The 9,049-nt window shown below is 31.7% G+C and overlaps 1 pseudogene; it reads right to left on the bottom strand.

Annotated features, from left to right (window-relative positions):
* Window positions 1–2,009: 2,009 nt before the first annotated feature.
* The window catches only part of LOC106780525, a 12,222-nt pseudogene continuing 5,182 nt past the window's right edge, over window positions 2,010–9,049 (bottom strand).

Here is a 9,049-nt window from a genome sequence, read left to right as displayed (position 1 = left end):
ATCAACTCCTTGTCCCATTTGTTATTGGTATGTTTTGTTGATAAATTAAAAATGTCAGTTTACCTACCAATGTCAACTTATTTTATCATTTTTTTAACTTTATAATAAAATTCGTGTAATTAGAAAATTTGTAATAATATTTTAAGAATAGTATATTTATTAATACTTAGAAAAAAAATAAAATAAAAAGTCAAATCATAATATCAACAAAACTATAGTTAGAGGACCTTATATATCCACCAACTCATACACTTAAAGTTATTGTAAGAAATTATTGAGAAAGGATGGTCTCAAACTCTAAAATTGTGTTATTGCTTTCTTTACTTTTAACAACACTTTTTTCTTTGCAATTGAAAGGGAGTGAAGATGAAGTTGTGCCTTCCGAAGTGGAAAATGGATTTAGTTTCAAAGTACATGTTGCAATATCCAATTTCTTGTCTTCGAAGAATTTGAACCTTCATTGCAGAGACAAAAACCATGATCTTGGAACTCACGTATTGAAGTATGGGGAAACATACGCTTTTGGTTTTGTACCTAATTTGTTTTTGAATCTTACTTTGTATTATTGTCGCTTTACATGGCCAGGAGGAAATTATTCTTTTAACGTTTATAAACAAAGTAGGGATGATTGTCAGCAATGTGCATGGAACATATTTCAGAGTGGACCTTGTAAGGTTTATCCCCATCAATGTTATGCGTGGAAAAACTAGAAGGAGTAGTTTATCAACATCTACTTTTTAGTTTTCTTTCTATAGTGGTGAAAATTAAAATAATTGAAGGTATTCTACGAAAGAAATACCTTGATGTGTTCTATTATTTTCATCTTTTTTACATTTCTTTTTTCTTATTTTCTTTGTGTTTATCTAACCAATTTATAAAAGATATACATACTTATATGGCCCCGTCAAAAAACATTCATTGTTGACAAAAGAGAAAAAAATAGCTGTTTCTAAAGTACAAGATAAAATGACAGAATCAAAAACCTAATTTATTCTAACTTCTTCGACGTCTCGTTCACACATACAATACAATCATATTAATTTGTTAAAGCTAACCAGCACGCTGCAATACCATGAAATGAAACAGAGAGTTTGTTACATACATGAAATAGTAGAATCATTCATCAAGCATATTAGCCAATGTAAAAACTAATTTTAATTCTTCCACAAATTGTGCTTTCTTATATGTTAAAGAATTAGGAACTATAACAAACCTACTATGAGATGAACCAAGATGTTGTAAACTTTGCATACGGTTGATACGAATGAGAAGGCATACTAACTAAAGAATAATACTCCGTTTGTAGAAACATCTAGATTCTTAATAAAAGAAGATTCATTCGCAACATAAATATTATCATGAATCGTCATTGGCTCAAGTTGTCACCAAGCAATGTAAGCTCCACTATAGGATCCACCACAAGATCCATAGGCTCCACCACATACATCAATATATCATTCCTTTATAACTTTTTTTTATTCTACCCAATATACATTGAAAGGAAATACTAAAATTTTAGAAAAACAACACTTTCTTCCTTTTGTAAAATGCAAAATTTCAAACAAACTAAAACTTCAAATATTAAAGGGTGACAGAGGAAGCATGGGGCTGAATCTGACAAAACTTGACATGTCCATATCTTACAAAGATATGACTTTTGAAACTCACTAACTGTACAAGATTTGAGTACAAACTTAAAAATTCTATCTTCATTCTAGTCATTGTACACCAAAAAAACAACCAAGAACAGGAAAGAAAATTTACATGTGAAACTCATTAAGCAACAAGAAGGGATGACCTTTTAGCATAGTCAATTCGTTTTTGACAGGATATTAACTCAAGTAACATACAATTTTATCATTCATCTATTCTTCCTGTCTCCCATTTTCTTCTTCAATGGTTTTGTTGAAGCTCCAGAAGGGTAAAACTCAAATGATTAACTTAAAATCATCACGAGAAGACTTGGAAATAGGGCGAGATATAGGATGCTACGACCATTTGCAGCATGGTTAAGTTGTTCTCACCAAGATACTTTTAATTCTGTTTCTGACAAAAAAAAATGCTTTCCAAAATTGTAGATGTGGCAAAGTCCACCAGCTACCAAGAATTCCAACTAAAGTGAACTTTTGATCTCTTACTTCAATAGCAGCCAAGCAAAGAAGCTTATAGTCCTGCACTTCAACTTTGCTGGCATATAGTGACTGTGGATCAAATATGAAATGCAAACCAAGAATAAGATCTTAGGATCTGTTTGATTCTATGCTTATTTTGTGTTTAAAAGATTGCTTTCAGAAATGATTTCACAATACTCAATAGGCAATTTCAAATCTAAAATATACACATTGCATAATGTATTTGGACAGCTTCTAATTGAACTATTTTCCGTCTAATCTACCGTCAGTCATTCTAAAAATTATATATATATATATATATATATATATATATATATATATATATATATACAAATATATATATATATATATATATATATATATATATATATATATATATATAAACATATGTACATATGTACATATACATACATATGTTTATGAACATATATATGTATATGTACGTACATACACATATGTGCGTACACATGTGCATCTAATAAAATATTTAATTAAAATTGAAAATTGACAAATGCAAAATCCATCAGCTTCCAAGAATTCCAAGTAAAGTGAACTTCTGATCTCTTACTTCAACAGTAGCTAAGCAAAGAAGCTTATAGTCATGCTCTTCAACTTTGCTGGCATATAGTGACTGCAGATCAAATACAAACCAAGAGTAATATCTTAGGATCTGTTTGACTCTCTCGTGTCAAAGTTCATCTCTTTACTTTACCCACAAATAAATCCTTTGCTATGGTACATATCAATATACATACGTACATATACACATATATGCGTACATATGTATCTACATACATACGTATCATATAACAGTGGAAGATATTTACTTTGTTGATTTACCCTTACTTAAGATCTTGCATCTACAAAATATTAATTCTCCAATAGAAATTGATCTTTCACAGTTTCCTTTTGGGTGTCCTAATCTTAAGGACTTAAGAGTCTTAAGAGTGAGACATTTGGTTTCTGAAACTAAAGAAAATTTATAAGATTGTCCAAGTTGGTTAGAGCCGTAAATTCTTACTAATTACTTACAAATTCTTACTAAAATCTATTTCTCACGAATCAATAATCTGTATTTGATTTATCTACGCACTAATTACTTACAAATTTTGTGTTGTTGATAATTAGTGAGTAATTTCTGTGTACTTACGAAGTTTTGTTATCACCTACAAAGTTTCACTGTAGATGAATGATTTTTTTTTCTAGTTTGTAATGTGAGTTATTTGTTGTCAAAGAAGTAGAATTATATTTGGAAATATAAAAGGTGATGCTGCGGTATATATAATGTTTCGTACATGTGTCAGTATGTTGTTTGAACTTTAATATCAAAAGAGCTTCAATGTCCAAAAGGTAATCCTGTAAAAAGCCAAAAAGAATAGTAAATTCAGTAATATATACTAGACATGTTATATGTATAAATATATCTATATATATAGACATATGTGTATAATATATATATATATATATATATATATATATATATATATATATATATATATATATGTATATAATATATATATATATATATATATATATATATATATATATATATACGTACATATGTGTATAACATATGTAAATATATATACATATGTTTATGTACGTACATATGTGTGTATACGTATGTATAAATACGTGTGTACATTTGTGCATTTAATAAAATATATATGTTTATGGTTTTTAAATAAGATAATTCATGATTGAGTGTCACATAACAGAAACAGTAACAGCAAAAGAAATTCCACTATTCCATGAGTTTATCATAAAATGATAAATATGAGATGGACATGCACTTTTAATTTAAAAAATTGACCTTCTTGGCACATACACTTTTGACATAACTGCAATATACGAAATTACAATTAAAACATTGGTCAAGCAAAATATAATCATATAAACACTATTAGTTTAAAAAAATATATCGTTATTCAAAATAGAATAGACCTAGGGATAACACTTAAGGCCACAATAATTCTTACAAAAATGATTGTCACATAATGAAAACTTAAGTTACCTAATGAATTATGTTCAAGAAACCAAGTAGAAAATCTAAAGGTGGTTGGAAGTTGAAGGAAAAAAACTACAAGATAATTCAAGTACATTTTTTAGTTACACCAAATCACTAATGGAGTCAGTATTTGACCTGTTGAACAAATACATAGACGGAGAAAGGATTGGGTTTTGTGTTGAGGAGGAACAAAGTAAGTCTAATGCAAAATATTGTAATTGAGTCATTCAAGTTTGTCAACACCTACTGCAAATTTTAAATTTATTACTAACGTCTGTCGGGAATGAAAAAAAGCCGCCGGTAAATACTGATTTCCGACGGGTCACCGATGGCTTAAGTGCGCCCGGTAAACAATTCGTTAGAAACTCTCGCGACGGTCTAAGACCGTCGAAAATTAACGACGACACTTATCGAGGGCTCCTAACCTTCGGTAATTACAGACGGCCTTTACCGATGGCTGCTACGCTTCGGAAATTACAGTCGGCCTTTACCTAGGGCTGCTACGCTTCGGAAATTACAATCGGCCTTTACCGAGGGCTACATGGCCTTCAGTAATTACTGCTACATCAAATATCAGCAGGATTCAAAAAGCAATGCAAAAAAACTGTTTTCATCCTTAATAAAATTAACCTCGTTCGATCTCCAGACAAACAGATGGCTTATTCGTCGAACTCTAGAGCTGTACCAAATTTCCACCTTGTTGAACGAACCAATGAGTCGTTCCTCAGCACCGTCGCATCCTCACGCCAAAGTTGACGAACCACGAACCCTTCACCGACCACCAAACCCTAGACCCACCACAATTGAACTGTAATGGAGCCTCCTACCCACAACGTCGTCATTAAACCACAAAGAATTCCAGACATGGGTCAGATTGGGGGAAAACAAAAATTAAGAATGTGATACGTGCAAGGAATGGACAGAAAATATGCGAACACAAATACTCACCTCTTCCTCGCAAAGCTTACTGCGAAGCACTCCTCCAATAGTTTGCTTTCCAAGATTGATGAAAAACCACGTCTTCCAAGTTGCAAAGAGTGAATATGTTTTCACTGCAAAGGGTTTAGGGTTTTCTGGTAAACCTTGAGAAAGGGATGCAGTACGTAGTGTTAACTTTGCAAAGAGTGAATCTGATTTGATAAGAATATATCGAACACATTACCGAAGGCTCTATAGCCGTCAGTATTCTAATTCACCAAACTCATTAATGAAGGCCCTCGGTAAATTACCGCCGGTAATATCCGCGTTCTTCGTGATAAAGAAAAAAATAGGAAGCCAAAATTTTCTAGCTAATCTCCACAAATATTGCCCATTTTCTTCCTCCTCTACAAGGTCCTGTAATTCATGATCATCCACCAATGCATCCCCAACTACATGTAGGAAATAAAAATAGTCTTTTGCTAAATGAAAGAAAAAAACAGAAGTGAAGACAGTTTCTAACAAAATAAACAGAAAAGCAAAAGTACATAATACCAATCAGCTATGCAGCTTACCATCCATTGCGTGAGCTAACTGGTGCAGATATGATCGAAACACCTAAAAGGATTTCACTGCAAATGTAACTGCCTGGAACATAACAATTAATCATAAGGGTGTGTCAACTTTCAAGTCTAAGATATTTCTTTCGGTATCATCACTTAAAATCAAATCAACAACACTTGCCAGACACACAAAACTTGTCAAATTAACCTAAAATTAAGGTAATAAAATGTTGACAGTTAATTAAAATTGAAAAGCGATGAATAAAAGAGAGCGATAAGATGCATTGATTTACCAGAAAGGCGGAAATTAAGTAGGTAATTAACAACAACATTAAGAGGGGAAAGAGCAACGAAGACCCGGATAAAATAAAAATATTTTTATTTTTATAATTTCTAATATTAAATATTTAATTATGGTATGAAGTGGTGTTATTAAAATATTTAGGAGTTTTATAAAAGTTAATTAGTAATTATTTTATTTTAATTTTTCGAATGGAATTTTTGGAATGTAATACTTCTTGTGTGGGAGAATTGCTTTTGTTTCTTGTATCTTTTGATTGACCACTGCAAGATTATATGATTATTGTTTATGGAGAATGAAATAGAAAGTTCCTTTTAGTTTTTATGATCGTTGCATGCATTTAATATATATCAGGGAATGAATTCCCTTTGAAAATAACTTCCCTGCTAATTTCTAGCTTGAATGGAGAGATACAAGAAACTGTTTGACTTGTGCATGTACTAGATTATATATTATTTATTTATTTTCTTTTGACCCTTTGACTGTGAAAAAATGCATGGGTTTAATTTGATTATTATGTGCATTATTGTTTTATATTATTATATTAGTTACAAGGAGAGAGAAAGGACTTTTATTTATTATTTGCAGATGATTTTTTTGGATATAATTATTTTAATCGTTTCATAATATAGAAGATATTAAATCTCTTTTTTGGTCCCAGACTGTGTTTAGAAACCAATTAGAAGTGGCTCTTTTACGTGGGAGAGTGTAAAACATTTTCTATCTTATTCCACGAAACGGTGAGCAAAGGGAGAGATTTTCGGGTTGTTGAAGAGGTCAAGGCTGGTGGTTTTTTTAACATATTAGCTTATATCATTTAGGGTTATATAAAGGAGTTTTAGAAAAAGAGGGATTTTTCCACTGGGGGAAAGACAAATACAGAGAATAGGATCCTTGCTATTGCACTGCTCTGAATGTAAGAGTGAAGAGAAGAGTTTCGTGGACAAGAATAGGATACCCTAGGAGGCCTGGAACTCGTTAAAAAAAAAAAGGTAAGGGAAGCTGACATTGTTTGTTTTATTGTTGTGTTTGGTTATGGTTCTGTAAAAATTATGGGAATGAATATAAGTGTAAGAGGAGTTGACTACATTTTATTTTGAGGTATATCCAACGTGATTGCATGAGTAAGGGAAACTATCTTTAATTATGTTTTGTATACTGTTTTGTGGTGATGTAAGGTGTACTAAGTCATTGTTTTTTTTATTCCGTAAATGATGATATAATAATTATGTGGGTAAGTTGATATGGTGCCTTGTGAAACGATATTGTTGATGTTTTAGGTGATATTCGGTTCGATATTTGCTATTTTTGGTTGAACGTGTATTTTTATATATTGTTGGGAACCCTAATACATTTTTTCTTGAGTAAGAATGAGTATAAGATTGAATAAGAATGGTTGCAATGAAATATAAATGTCAATTATAGAATCATGGTGCAGTATATATTAAACTAACTTTTGCAGTGTAACCTTGAGCATTTAAATGGATGCAGATATGTTTTAAATAATAAATTTAATTAATTAATATACTGAGGTGCAGTTTTATATCTTCAAATTAGTATATCTTATGTTGCGTGAAATCATTATTAGGCAATGGTTATTGTTTTTCGGTGCACTCCATGATTATTATACAATGTTATAAAAAAAAAGGGAGAGGTATTACTATATATGTGTTTATTAATAATATGTATTAATTAGTCCATGTATTATTTTTGGTTTACGGTACATAATACTTTATTTTAATGAGCTTGTGTATGGTTATTAAAAACGGGATCTGTTGGTTTTACTTGGAATATTTTATGCGTGTTCGATTGACTTATTATTTTGTTGTTGCTTAATAATTGTCTTGAGTAAGTTGGGCATATGTGGTTTTATTGGAAGATTGTAAGTATAATGTGATTTCCTTGTGGTGTTGTATTTTATGTTGTGATGTTCTCGGTGAAGCTCCTGAAAGAGTGGTGGAAGTAGCACTGGTACTTGCCCGGTGAAGCTCTCTGAGAATAGAGTGATGGGGGTGTATACTTGTCCGGTGAAGCCCAAGAGGGTGGTGGAAGGAATATACTTGCCTGGGGAAGCTCTAAGAGAGTGGTGGGAAGTGGTGTACTTACCGGTGAAGCCTTTCAGAGAGTGGTGGGAAATGTCATTAATGGTGTGGTAAAGTGTACTGGCCCGGTGAAGCTATTTAAGAGAGTGGTGGGGGTGACATTTAACCTTAAAGTTGTAGGTGAGTAACCGGTGGTGATTCAAAATATGTGGCGAATGGTTTCAACAAATTAAATATGAGTTAGTGAGTGACCGAGTGAGTCTCAGTGTGATTTGGTTACTGTGATAAATAATTATAGGATTATATGTTGGTGACTTTGATTTCTGATAGTGTAGTTGTTAATGAATTGTTTTGATGACTTGTTTCTGTTAGTTCACCCTTGCATGTTTGTGGTTGTGGTTTCCACCTGCGATGATCGTACTTGTACGGGAGTAGATTGTGTTACAGATAACATCGAATTGAAGCAGTTGACGAGAGTTGGGATCTTTGATTTCGGGGTTAATTGTTTATTACTTACAGAGTTTTCAGATTTGTTATATTTGATGTAAAAGTGATATTCAGAACTTTTCAGACGATGTTTATACATCTGTTTGCTTCCGCATTTTAATAGAGTAAAGTTTGATTATCTTTAATGAATATTTTATGGAAAGGTTATGTTTTAAAAAAAAAAAAAAAAATTACGCCGTGACGTCTCGAAAACTTGGGGTGTTACACATTGATTTACCAGAAAGGCAGAAATTAAGTAGGTAATTAACAACAACATTAAGAGGGGAAAGAGCAACGAAGGCACGTGGAAAGAGTAAGAGTGGGAGGTTGTTCGTTTTCAGTAGAGTTCTCAGCCAAGCAAATTTCAATTTACTGTAATCTGAATGAAAGATTAGAAAAAAGAAAAATAGACTATGACAAGGGAAGAATCAAGAAGAAATACCTTGTTGGGAGTATTAGAAGAGTAATGTTGCGGGATTTTGGAAAGAATAAAATGAAAGGTGATGCTACGGGATTTTGGAAAAATAAAGTAAAAGATGATGCTGGGATATATATAATGTTATATATATATATATATATATATATATATATATATATAT

The sequence above is a fragment of the Vigna radiata genome, chromosome 1, assembly GCF_000741045.1.
Source record: "Vigna radiata var. radiata cultivar VC1973A chromosome 1, Vradiata_ver6, whole genome shotgun sequence".
NCBI classification, from domain to species: Eukaryota; Viridiplantae; Streptophyta; class Magnoliopsida; order Fabales; family Fabaceae; genus Vigna; species Vigna radiata.
Note: the sequence above shows the minus strand (reverse complement) of the source record. Positions and strands in the feature narration are given on the sequence as shown.